The 13,258-nt window shown below is 43.2% G+C and overlaps 1 pseudogene; it reads right to left on the bottom strand.

Annotated features, from left to right (window-relative positions):
- Positions 1–358: 358 nt before the first annotated feature.
- LOC148033689 (uncharacterized) lies at positions 359–970 on the bottom strand (annotated as a pseudogene).
- Positions 971–13,258: the final 12,288 nt, after the last annotated feature.

The raw sequence follows: 13,258 nt of genomic DNA, 5'->3' as shown, positions 1-13,258 counted from the left end.
ATCTACTTCAAACGTGTTAGTTAACCATGAGGCTGCAAACAACTATTTGAAATGAACCCAAGTGGCAGGTGCATATCCTTGCATCAACAATATGTTCCACCACTGCAAAGCATTACCTTTGAAAAAGTTGTAGCCTTTCGCACCTTATAAGTCTCAGTAAAATTCCCTCCTGTGTCAGCTGCATCAAATTGCTGTATAAATGTCAAAGCTTTCAGCTTATCTTGCATACCACTGAAGGTTTCAAACTTTATTGCTTGACCACCCTCTTTATAGTCTTTAGGCTTTGCACTTTTTGGTGTCAGGTTGTCATAGACAAGTGGCTGTAAAAAGGGGAGTCCCTTAGGTGCATTATCAGCATTCATTTCTGCAGAGTTTGATAACCGGCCTGTAGACCAATATTAGCATAAAGTGGGTTCACTGCCTCAATAGGCATTATTCCTGGTGGCCCTCTACGCAAGTATCCCTGATAACCCGTGGGTAATCCAGCCATTGCTTGAAAAACTGACCCACCACCAAAGTAACCAAGATAAGTAGCAAACTGAGGAGGAATAGTCTGTTGTGCCAATTGTGCATAACTGCCTTGACCATTCACTCCCTGATCTTGTGATTGTGCTTCTTGTTGCATTGGACCTATCTCCATGTTTGGTGTCTTTTCCACATGCTCACACACATTAGAGGTTTGCCTTTTTGAGCGCTCCATGGTATGATGTGATGACTCAGCCTGAGAATCCTCATTATGTGACTTCAAAATTTTTTGCATCCGAGGATTCTTTACCAGCTGTTGGAAAGAGCCAACCATACTGAGGAGTTGTGCCATGAACAAGTCCTCCTATTCTTGCTCCTCATCATGTGGTTTAATCTCAGTTCTAGAAGGTGCTGACACCTGTGCACCAATACTCTCTCTTCGGTGTCTATGAGCAGAAGAAGAACTCTCTTCTTCATGGGGGAGTTTTCCTTTGCCTTTATCCATGTCTGCAATCTCTCTAGTCCTGTAATCTCCATAAGACCTGTGTGTATGGCCTTTTCACCCAAAACTATCTGAGCTTAAATTCTTACAGAAAAGAATTCAAATCCTGGGGATGGAACCATGCAACCGGTCTATGACTCACATAAAGCGGTAGTTCCTTCAATTAACACCTGGACTTTACATACACACATAAATAGAGACCTCTCTCCCTTGCTCAACTCCAGATTAGCCCCGAAGACCAGTGCCCCTCTCGATATTTCTTTATCAATTAAAAGATAGAAAATTACAAAAATGGTAATGTTCCAAAATACAAAACCTGTGAACAGTTAGTTTTCATCTCTTCTAAGTAAATCCCAACTGCATAGGAATAGTACATCATGTCCAGATCAACATCCCTTACTGTCCAGCATGTGCAGAATTCATTGTTCTTATTCAGCATGAGCAGAGTTCACTATTCTTATTCAGCATGAGCAGAGTTCATTGTTCTTACGATTCAGCATGTGCAGAGTTCACTATTCTTATTTAGCATGAATAGAGTTCACTGTTCTTATTCAGCATGAGCAGAGTTCACTGTTCTTACAATTCAGCATGTGCAGAGTTTACTGTTCTTATTCAGCATGAGCAAAGTTCATTGTTCTTACGATTCAGCATGTGCAGAGTTCATTGTTCTTATTCAGCATGAGCAGAGTTCACATCCTTACGATTCAGCATGTCCAGAGAAAACACAGAATTGCATCTTTGATGGAATCAATCCATCATGCAAAGCATTTCTTCTGAGAATAGAGAGAGAGAGGTGATCAGAGGGAGCAAGCTCTACCTCCGCGCTTGAGTCAAAGATGTAGAAGTACTCTCCATGGCTGGTTTTCTTGCAGCAATCTGCCCTCAGCTCCTCAAAACTTCATTCTCCCATCTGTCCCTTATGCCTATTACGTTTTTTTTAATGCTCTCTCTCTCTCTCTCTCTCTCTCTCTCTCTCTCTCTCTCTCTCTCTCTCTTTTGGAAATTTGTGCCACATGGCATACATGTAACAATTTTCCCGTTCAAACCTTCCGGTCTAAAATTCACCATGATCGGTGCAAAATTTGACCTCAGCACAGACCGGAGAATTAATCCTCGTGTAAAAACAAAGACAATGACATGAATAGATTCTAGGGTCCAAAAGTAGTAACTCCCTAAATTTTAGGGATGGTGACCCCTACATTCCTCAAGTTGTTCTGTGCAACTTTTATCATTTCGACCACATCAAAAGTGTAATGGTGCTCAGTTTTACAGTGACTTTTCTTTCGTGAGCATTCTCACATGTGCATCTTCTATCTTGGCTAGGCTCATTGTCTTGCACCATCTCCAGTGGCTAAGCACACAGTTCCAAACCACTGGCATTCTATTCTTCAGTACCCATTCAATATGGAACTGGTCCTAAGGCTCAGACAAACCATTAGTCCAATTTGTCCCAATGGCTACCTCTTCTGGCCATGCAAGGATCCCGGTTATTCCAAGAGAACTCTGGGGGTAAAAAGCAACAGCAATAAAAGAAAAGAAAAGTAAAATAAAAAAAAAGTAAATAAGAAAAGCAATTGTAAAAAGTATCACCACCTGGTGACACAGAGGGGGTCTCCACATTTTCTTATGTAGGTTATTTAGGCGACCATGTCATTTGAAATCGACATGGAGTTTTAGACTATTGTGTATCATCAGGTCTTGGCACTGTTGGCTCTTTCATAGGATCAAACACTAGATGAGAAGTACCGCATTTTGGACCATTGACAACTTAATGGCCAATGATCCTTACAAGCTTTTTTCTTCAAAGAATGCAGAGTTGGTGGAGGTACATGCCCATTGAGACAAGTTGAATGCTTGCATTATTTCATTCTTATTTCTCTTGCATACTAGTGTGATTGCTTACATCAAGCATTTGACCAATGCTTGAAAGATATGCATGGAGTTACATCAGCTCTATGACAAGATGATTGTCATGAAGAGGGGTTTTTTGGAGAAGCAAATGTTAATGTGATCACATCCAAGGACAATGATTACTTTGTTGTTACAATCGCTCCTTAGATTTAGCGCATTTTATTCCATCTTGATTGTTTAAGGGTGAATGGAGACCCTTATGTGGGAGGAGCTGGTTTCTATGGACTTGGATCAAGAAGAACAATTGAAGGGTATAAATTTTCAGAATTTTGAGGCTCTTATAGGCTAGGCTTCTTAAAAGAAGGGGAAGTAGAAGTAGAAGTAGAAGAAGGAAGATAAGAATAAGAGGGATAAGGAGTCCACTTGCCACATTTGTGGTAAAATAAGTCACTTGAAGAAAGGTGGTTCTAATACGGATAAGAAGGTCACCAACAAGAAAAAGAAGATTACAAAGGATTTAAGAGTAGTGACTTCTCCATTAGCAGCTTTTCTACATTTAAAGTTTATTGAGGCATTTTCATGTGATTCGTTTGATGCAATGTTGATGGCCCCACAGTCTTAGAAGTGGGCTATGGACAATGGTACTTGCCATAAGACCCCTTGTTCAGATGGCATTGCCCATATGCATCTGATGCATGGGCATATTTTGATTGGTGATAGTTCTTTCATTCCAATATAAGGTAGGGGTGATATATCATTGATTTTAGATGGGCATGGTGATTTCTATACATTAGAGGTTCTTTATAGTTCAGGCTTGGGCTATCATTTACTTTTAGTAAGATTTGGGGACTTGGCCACATAGTTGTTTTTCATAGGGATTCCTTTATGATTCTTGATGAAAAGACTAGACATGTGCTTTACTAGGGACACGATGAGAATGGTATCCATAAGGTGTGGAGTTTCTCGACCCTTCTCTTCTTCTCATGGAAAGACTAGACATGTGCTTTACTAAGGGCACGAGGAGAATGGTATCCATAAGGTGTGGAGTTTCTCGGCCATTCTCTTCTTCTCATTTCTAGTCTCAAATTGAGTTATGGTATGCTCACTTTGACCACCTTGATTATGAGTACATTCGAAAAGGTAGCTCCTGACCAACTTGTGCGTGGAATGCTAGATAGTGGGATAAGCCATGCCTTGTGTGTGTCTTGCATTTGAGGTAAACAGTATAGATGCTTCCTAGCAAGGCTTCAAGAGAGACAAAGAAGCCCTTGGATCTTGTTTCTATAGATTTATGTGCATCTATGTGAATGGAGTTTCTTAAGGGAAGTCTTTACTTTATATTGATTAAACCTAAACTTCATTAGTCCCTTGAGTGTGGTCATCATTGCATGCCTTTTTGTCCCTTGGATCTATTACATTCCTAGACTCCACTCTACTTTTTGTGATGGATCCTTTTCCAAAAGAAGAAGATATCCCTATCTTTTGATCAAGGTAACAACCCTTTTTATCTTCCAAGATGGGATCCAACACTTAAAAAAATGCCACATTAGCAAATCATATTTATTTTTTTCCTAAAAAATATGTTTTTACAAAAATATTTTCTTTATCTCAAGACCCAATTGTGTTACAAGTTGAAATACCCATTTTTAATATTCTATTTTATATTAAAACCCCTCAATTTACCTTTTAAAATCTCCACACGTGGTGCTTGGGATTCTCCAAAGGTAGCTATATAACTACTTTATGTCCCACTATTTTTTCTAAGTGTCATATTAGTAGGGCTGGCTAATTTTGGCCCCAAAAATTGACCCTCCCTCCCCTCTACAAAATAAATTAGTCTTTTTCATCTATAAAGGTGTCTAATCAAATTGTATGTTCATCTAAGTATTTTTCATTCTCTATTTTGTCATCTAGTCCTTCTAAACCAATATTACACTAAGAAAACCAATCCACACAAGTTTTTTTTCTACCTTTGCATTTCCTATTCAAACCTCTTAGAGACATGAGTAATCGTAGGAGGAAATTGGATTTGCATGTTTGTGTGGATGAGGATTATATCCGATTCTTAGAATCAAACACTGGTAAATCGAACGTATGATTTTCAAAATCTGACTCTAGTAAATCGGACCAACTCAAGCCATTCGATGGGACACACCTTGTCTGATTGTGATAATTGTGACCCTATCCGATTCTTAGAATCGAACAGTGGTAAAATTTGACCTTTGATTTCCAAAATCGGACTCTAGTAAATCAGACATAGCTTGAGAAAGAAAATCTAGTTTTTTAACAAACCTCGGCCAACGAGAAGGGCGACCCGTGCCGAAAGAACCCACCGAATGCCTCACAGGTAGTTACAGACCTAGAAATTGTGGCTGAATAGTCTGGAATTGTGCAGTAGCATGTTTCCACAAGCTTGATGTGTCGAGTGTTGTGGGCTGGTTGTAAGACCCCAACTTAACCCTGAATGAGCTGAACATAATAGAGCGATGAAAAACCCTATAAGTCGACGAGGACATCTACAAACCGAACACACAACCCTATCAAGCCAATTCATAGACAAGAGCGCTAGAGTTTCACACACTTTGTTTCCTCACTCACTTTGATTTTTAGCACTTGAAACACACTTAAAGAAAGCAAAGAGCCTGGTTGCGCACGGTGTACTAAAAAGAATACACACGCACACACATGCATAGAGTGAGGGCAAGTTCAGGACTGGTTCCAATTAACAACGAACTTACTCAGACATAAAACCTTGAAGGAACCCACTAGTAGGAGAAGATGCCAAGACATAGAAGGGTGATCGAATCCCCAAAAGTAGGACTAGGTGAAGAAGACGTCCGAAGAGCTAGACACAACAAGGATCGACACTATCGGGGAAGTAGATTTATGCGACCTCATCAACTTGATCGACAACTTGGTGCAACATGAAGTCCTAGACATGGAAGAGGGTAGCTTAGGCCATAAAAGCAACGAGGAAATTGACCTAGGAGACTTTCCCAAGACTATCTAGTAGTTAGTGAACAAATACGATGCTCAAACCCGACTAGAACACTGCGGTAGACCTGTGGAGGATATGATAGCAGATCTCGAGGAGAGGAAATTGGCACGCAAGGGTTTGCAAGGCCTAGCTGCATACAACTAGGACCAACAAACTAGGAGCTTGTGTGAGAGCATGGAAATGTGAGAGATCCAGAGAGTGCTAGCCCTAGTAGGTAGAAATTGGTCGAAGAGCAAGAGCGCTAGAAGGGGACCTCACACTAAGCGAGCTTTTGACGAAGCGGCTGCTAGATAACACGGCAGTAGAGCAAAGCACTGCAGCATTAGCAACATCGCTACTAGCAGGGTTAGGAGTTAGCCAAGGCTCTAAGAGCCAATAACAAATTCCTGTGGTGGCGAAGCAGTTGGTGGACAAATACCAAGCAAACGACGACCTGTATAGCTTTGTGGAACAATTTGAAGTCTACGAGACCAACAGCTTCAAGCTTTCGGACCGTGCTTAGGTGACAAGGGTACACAATTTGAAGTCTACCGATCCTACTCAACGCTCCCAAGCTTTCGGACCGTGCTTAGGTGACAAGGGTACACAAGTTTGGATGCTGCAGAGCGTGCCAATTTTAATGGCTTGAAAAATCTCTTCATTAAGAGATTTTTCAAACCTGGGTACTTCGATAACTTGCTAGTGCGACTCATGAACGTCAAGTAGAGAGGATATTCAAGGTTATGTGACCCATGTGAGGAGCCTCTTCAAGAGAATCCCTATGGACGAGAGAGCAATCAAAAGAGTGGTATCCACGGTATTCATCAACGGAATACAAAGTGAGGAGCTCTACAAAGCCTTGGATGGCAACTTGAGCTGACACGAGACGCACTGGCAAGGATCTTTGAAGAAGCTATTAGAGTGGATGACTAACCCAAGGAAAGAAGCTCCAGAGGCTTGAATCGAGAAGAGTCCAGTGCTAGGAGCTCCAAGAGGGCCTCAACGCGGAGTGAGAGAGCAGGCCTAGGCGTGCAGGATAAAGGAAAGGGTACTAATTCAAGACAAGAGCTAGTAGAGATTAGGATGGACATAGCGAAACTGCAGGAGATGATGAGACCGCCAATGTGCCCACATGTCCAATGCATGCATTGTGGCGGAAATGACTTGCTAGTCGAGTGTCGGGACCCTAGGTCACGACCTTGCGCTAACTGTGGTAGGTTCGGCCATGATGCCATGCATTGTCGATTACCTCGGAGACTCCCATACCTGCATCCTTACAGTCAACCCTACCTTGCGAACAGGCCACCGAACTTTCTTGGAAGGGGAGCCCCATTGGCTCTTCTGGCACCTAATCAGGCTAAGCAGTCCATCCCTAAGATGAAAATAAATCCTATAGGTATCCCTAGACCACATGGACTCTACGTGACCCATTCACAGAGTGATACTCCAATCCATTATGTGGACGAGGCTAGCGGCGATGAGCCTTATTATGTAAACCCATACATATCGTACGATGAAGAAGGCAATGCGGTCCTTATGGACTACCGACCACTATCGGTGATGGTGTTGGGTAGAGGGAGAGGCAGAGGCCTAGGAGGGCAGAATCAAGAGCCAATCGCGTGTTGGACTTGCGGTCACCCATGACACATTTCTTAGCGCTACTCCGAGAGGAAGTAAGAAAATAGAGATAAGGTTGACTTGAGATGCGTTGAGTGTGGAATCACTCATCTCTTTTTCGATTGCTCTAGACGGAGGCCATCCTCTAGTTCGGCAACAAGCCATCGGTTCCATTGGGGTTGTTTGGTGTCGAGACACTCGATGGGGAGGACACGCCTATCCCAGTGCATGTCATGACCCGCGTGCAGACGAAGCAGGCTGACATATCATTGCCAAGGCCTATCAACCTTGACGCAACCTTAGTTGGAAAGAAGAGTCGGAGACGGAGGAAGAAAATGCTAGAAACTAAGGTCACCCTCAAAACCGAAAGTGCCACAACACTAGTTTGAAAGGAAATTCATTGACGCAGAGGAAGAAATGTCGGCTCCACAGACAGTGAGGAAGAAACCCCAACCTGAAGCACCAACTCGAAGCCATTAAAAAGGTAAAAGAGTGGGTGAAGGCCCAAGAACACTTGAAAGAAACTGAGCCCATACTAGAAGACGAGATCAATGATCTCTCAAGCATACGCATGCTAGTCTCTCTCCCATGACCAAAATCAAGGGAGGTGATAGCACCACAAGCAGGGCCGCCTAGACAAATTCTAAATGCTTCGGGCTAGCAAGCCAGTCAGGGCCATTGGCCAAAAACCGTAGAGTTGGGAGAAAGGCAAGCGGCTAGCAACCTCCTTAATACACTGGTGACCATCCGTGTGACTCTAAGCTTAGGTGACCTGCTTAGGCAGCATCCAACGCTATGGAAGGAGCTGAAATAGTGGGTTGAGGAATCAGATGTGCCACTTACCACAGACTTGCCTGAGCACAATGCAGAAATGCAAATATCGAGTCTGACGCTGCACTCCATGCCTAAATCCTTGCATGTCAATGCTTTTTGGGAAGGCACGGAAATGCGTGCAGTCTTGCCAGTCCTAGCTCTGGCGGATGTCACAAGAAAGGGAATCGTGGTGGACACGGGGCATGAGTGAGTGTGCTAAGCCATGCAGTACTTCAAACTTGGAGTAACCCACCGCTCGAGAGTGTTAGGTTCAACATCACGTTGGCTAATGGAATGAAGGTGAGACCATTTAAAGTGTTGAAAAATTGGCCACTGAAGATCATAAGAATTCAATTCTCTTTCGACTTTATAGTCATGAAGGGAGTGGACTACGACATCCTGCTGAGCTGACCCTGGATCTGCAATACAAGAGTCGTAGAAGATTGGGACAATGGTCTCATCTTCTTAGGCAATTGAATGGAGGCTGTAAGAGTAGAGATGGACACTTGGAAGACTACGCCAGTTGACCTAGATGCCATCTCGCCATGCTGAAGGGTGATGGCCAGATTAGGAAATCCTATGAGGCATTAACCAAGTAACTTGATGCATATTCTTGCTACCATCGATCTGTTGTTCTCGGACAATGAGGAGTACAAACAAACCATTAGGATGTGTGGCAAGCCCAAGGACAATGAGGAGTAGAAACAAACCATCAGGATGTGTGGCAAGCCCAAGGACACACCCTTAGTACCAATCCTCATGATGGTTGGAAGTCCACTCGAAAAACTCAACCCTGTTGCATTCCAAGTCTCGAACAATAGGTGATCCAACAACTAACCTCAAGCCACTCTAAGATCTCTTGGATGAGCCTAATTGGCGATGGTCCAAAGTGCACGACTTAAATTGGAGGTACGATTGGGCTTTAATCCCCGACCTACCAAAAGAAATGTATCAGGACTTAGGAAATGAAGAGAAATTGAACGATAAAGGTATCTAATGACGAATATGAAGATTATTGTTCCTTTAGTGATGAGAGCAAAAGGGAAATCGATACTATAGAATACGACACTGTGAGACGTATAATCAAACAAATAAGGGTAGACTCCAAACCATGTAAGCAGAGCGCCCTTAGAATAGAGAAGGGAGTTAAGCACAAGGATTGCGATTGAACTTGGTTGGAGCACATAGGCGCAATCAATTACGAGCAGGCATGCCTAGCCCAATTGAGTGACACATCATTGCTATGAACGGATTCACCTTCTGAGCTATGACCACCAGGAGAGAGCCCCTCTTCTAGTAAAGGCGGAGATTTTGATTCTGAGTCAGAAGTAAACTCAGATAGTGATCATGAAATACCTCAACCCCCCAAGACTAGATGCACCAAGGGGGGCCTACCCGTCCACCTAAGATACCGCAACGGATAAGGGAGGAACAACGGAAGCTGCCTAAATAAACAGAGATAGAAGAGCAAGGAAAACTGCAAGACATGCCAAAGTGATTCACGAAGTTCAAAAAGGAAGATAGGGTAGTGATCTTTCTAGGAGCCAAACGATAGGGGCAAGCAAGCAAACAAATCAAGGGACCCGCCAAGGTCAAAGAGGTCAATTTAGCCAGGGAAGGGGAGACCCCACGACTGTCTTTATAGCCAATGACTTGGCTGAGCAAGATGAAGCAAGACTTGTTACTCTCTTGTGAGAGTATATAGACGTCTTTGCTTGGTCCCTAGAAGAGCTCAAAGGGATAGGCCCGAGTGTAGTGACTCACAACATACCCATGACACCTGCCCCGCAATACCGGTCAAGCAGCGACTGTGTCCCATGAATCCAAGGCATGCCCATGCCATCAAGGAAGAAATTGACAAGCTAAGGAGAGCAGGATTCATCTACAAAATTGAACACACAGACTGGGTTTTCCCCATAGTCATCGTATTAAAGAAGAATGGAAAGATTAAAGTATGTGTCAATTACAAGAAGGTAAAGCAACTACGAAGAGAGATAATTACCCATTGCTGTACATCGAGCACATGCTCGAGAGAGTGGATGGCAAAGAGGCCTACAATTTTTTGGACAGCTTCTTTGGATATAATTAGGTGCAAGTGCATCCTAATGATAGGCATAAGACCACATTCGCCACTGAATAGGGCGTCTTTGCCTGCATAGTCATGCCTTTTGGGTTGACTAATGCGGCAGCCACCTTCCAACAACTGATGTGTATAATATTCAAAGACATGCTACGGAAGGAGTTAGAGGTCTTCCTAGAAAACTTGTATGTTCACTCTACTTGGAGAGAACACTTAGAATTCGAGCGGTCTTCGAACAATGTCGACTATACCGTCTCTCGCTGAACCCTTTGAAGTGCTAGTTTTGGGTAAAGCATGGATGCATCCTAGGATATGTGGTGTCAAAGAATGGCATTGCCACACATTTCTTGAAGATCAAGGTCATTGTCAATATTCCACCCCCAAGTGATTACAAGGGCGTTCAATGCTTCTTAGGCCATACAGGGTATTATCGACGGTTCTTCGTGTTGAGCTATGCATTGATTGCTAGACCTCTATACAAGTTGTTGATCATATCGAATGGACCGAGGAATGCCGACACGCGTATGAGGAACTAAAAAAGGCTCTAACCATGATACCAATTCTACGATCCCCAGATTGGACACTCACATTTCATGTGCACATTGATGCTTGGAAATTCGTCGTGGGAGTTGTGTTGTGCCAACTTGGTGAACACAACTTGGATTACCCAGTGAGCTTTGTTAGTAGACAACTCAATGAGACAAATTAATAGCTCAACATTTGAGAGAGAGGGCTTGGCCATGGTGTTTGTTGTAAAGAATTTTCAACATTATCTTTTGGCTATGCCTTTTACCTTCTTTGTTGATCATCAAGCCTTGTTGTATCTTGTTAACAAACCATGAGCTATAGGATGCATTGCTAGATGGCTCCTACTTTTGGAGTTTAACTTCTCCATGGTAGTGTGTAAAGGGAAGTAGAATTACATGGCTGACCATCTATCTCACATCCCCATGGGAGAAGTTGCTAGACAAGGCATTGTGGATGAACTGCCAGACACACATCTATTCCATTTATCTAGCGAAAAGGATTTGTTTAGAGCTGACATGACACCGTATTGGGCACATAGTTTAAGTGCTTGAGCACGGACTACTGGAATGACCAAAAGAAAAGATGTGACTTAGATGGCTCATCCTGAAAATCCAACCCTATCAATTGATAAGAGGCCAACTCTACAGGTTGGGGCAAGATGGGTTACTACGCAAATGCATGTGTGAGCATGAAATGCATGATGTACTGAGAGACACACACGATGGAATCATAGGACATTTCAGCGAAGATGCGACAGCCCACAAAGTCCCAACTATAGTGGCCTACTCTCTTTCGAGATGCAACACGATTTGTGAAACATTGTGATGAGTGCCAATGAACGAAAGTCCCTATTTGTAAAGATCACATGGAGCTAACCCCAAATATCATATGACAACCCTTCGAGAAATGGGGGATTAACTTCATCAGACCCATTAGTCCTGCGACACAGTATTTACAAGCCAAATATATCATTGTGGCCATCGACTATCTAAAAAATGGGTAGAAGCACGAGCTACAAGAAAAAATGACACAAGGACCACTGCCAAGTTCCTGTGGGAGCAGGTGATCTTGCGGTTCGGCTGCCCCATCGAACTAGTCAATGACCAAGGCACACACTTCATCAATGAAGTGATAGCTCACCTCCTGTCCTCCTTCCTAATCATCCATAAAAAATCTTCACCTTATTACCCTTAGGAAAACGGCCAAGTTCAATCCACAAATAAAACCTTAGTAAACATCTTGACCAAAGTCATATCCGCCTTGTGCAGTGATTGGGATAACAAGTTGATGGTGGCCTTGTGGGCCTATCGCATGGCTTACAAGATGGTTGTAGGACAGACCCCCTTTAGGTTGACTTATGGTACGAAGACAATTCTACCCTTGGAGTTCTTTGTATCTAGCCTTAGGATAGCCCTTCAAGAGAGATGGAATGGGAAGGAGACATGGGCGGAAGATCTAATTGAGCTTGAACACTTATCAAAAACTCGGCTTCTTGCCACCCATGTACTAATATGCAAGAAGGCAAGACACAAACGCTAGTTTGACAAGCATGGCAAGCAACGCAACTTTGAACAAGGTGACTTAGTACTACTATACTCAGTCAAAGGACATAAGCAGAAACTGAAGTTTCGAGGGCTATGTCCTTTTAGGGTTCGAACCATCAACCAAATTCGAAACATAGAACTTGAAACCCTAGAAGGTGAGGGCATAGGCTTCTTCAATGGAAATTGCATAAAGTACTTCCCTCCCATGGACCCATTGCATGAGCCTCCAATGCTCGCACTCCCTGTCCAAGTACGAGTAGCCATTATCACTGAGATGGACGATGAGGATGAGGAAGCTGTAGAACTAGCTTACCTAAGCATAATGGTTATTGCCAAGCACACATGTACCATCAATGCATTGATCGATGAGGGAGCTAATTCCATTGGACCCAAATTGGCAAACCACAGTTACAGCCCACTAATGCTAAGCTCAGTTCTTATGGAGGCCGATCCTACACACTTTTGGAAAAATGTAAGGTTGCAGTTTCTATTGGGTCTGAAAGCATGCAGATGATCTTCTATGTGTTGCCCAATACTAAAGATGCAGGCACATAATCGCTGTTAGGACTAACCTTTAAGAAACAAGCTCATTGTACTATCAACTACGAGTCGCAACGCATCCATCTAGCCATAGGCAACATATAAATAGTTACGTCTTTTAGCAAGAGCGATGTGACTCCTTCTAAGTTCACAAAGCCACTTGTAGAGAACCCCACCGTCAAGTCTAAGGAGGGGGATCGTGACTTGTCACAACTGACCAAACCTCAATGCCGACAACCCGTTGAATCCAATACTGAAGCCAATAAACCCCAGTTCAAATGGGTACCTAAATGTCAAGGACTTCCACCTCGAAGGAGACACCCATGTCCTCACAGAGCTAA

The sequence above is a fragment of the Lygodium microphyllum genome, chromosome 7 (genome assembly GCF_053477565.2).
Source record: "Lygodium microphyllum isolate KBCC chromosome 7, Lygodium_microphyllum_v1.1.10, whole genome shotgun sequence".
In the NCBI taxonomy this organism is placed as follows: Eukaryota; Viridiplantae; Streptophyta; class Polypodiopsida; order Schizaeales; family Lygodiaceae; genus Lygodium; species Lygodium microphyllum.
This window is presented reverse-complemented; position numbering and strand designations above follow the sequence as displayed.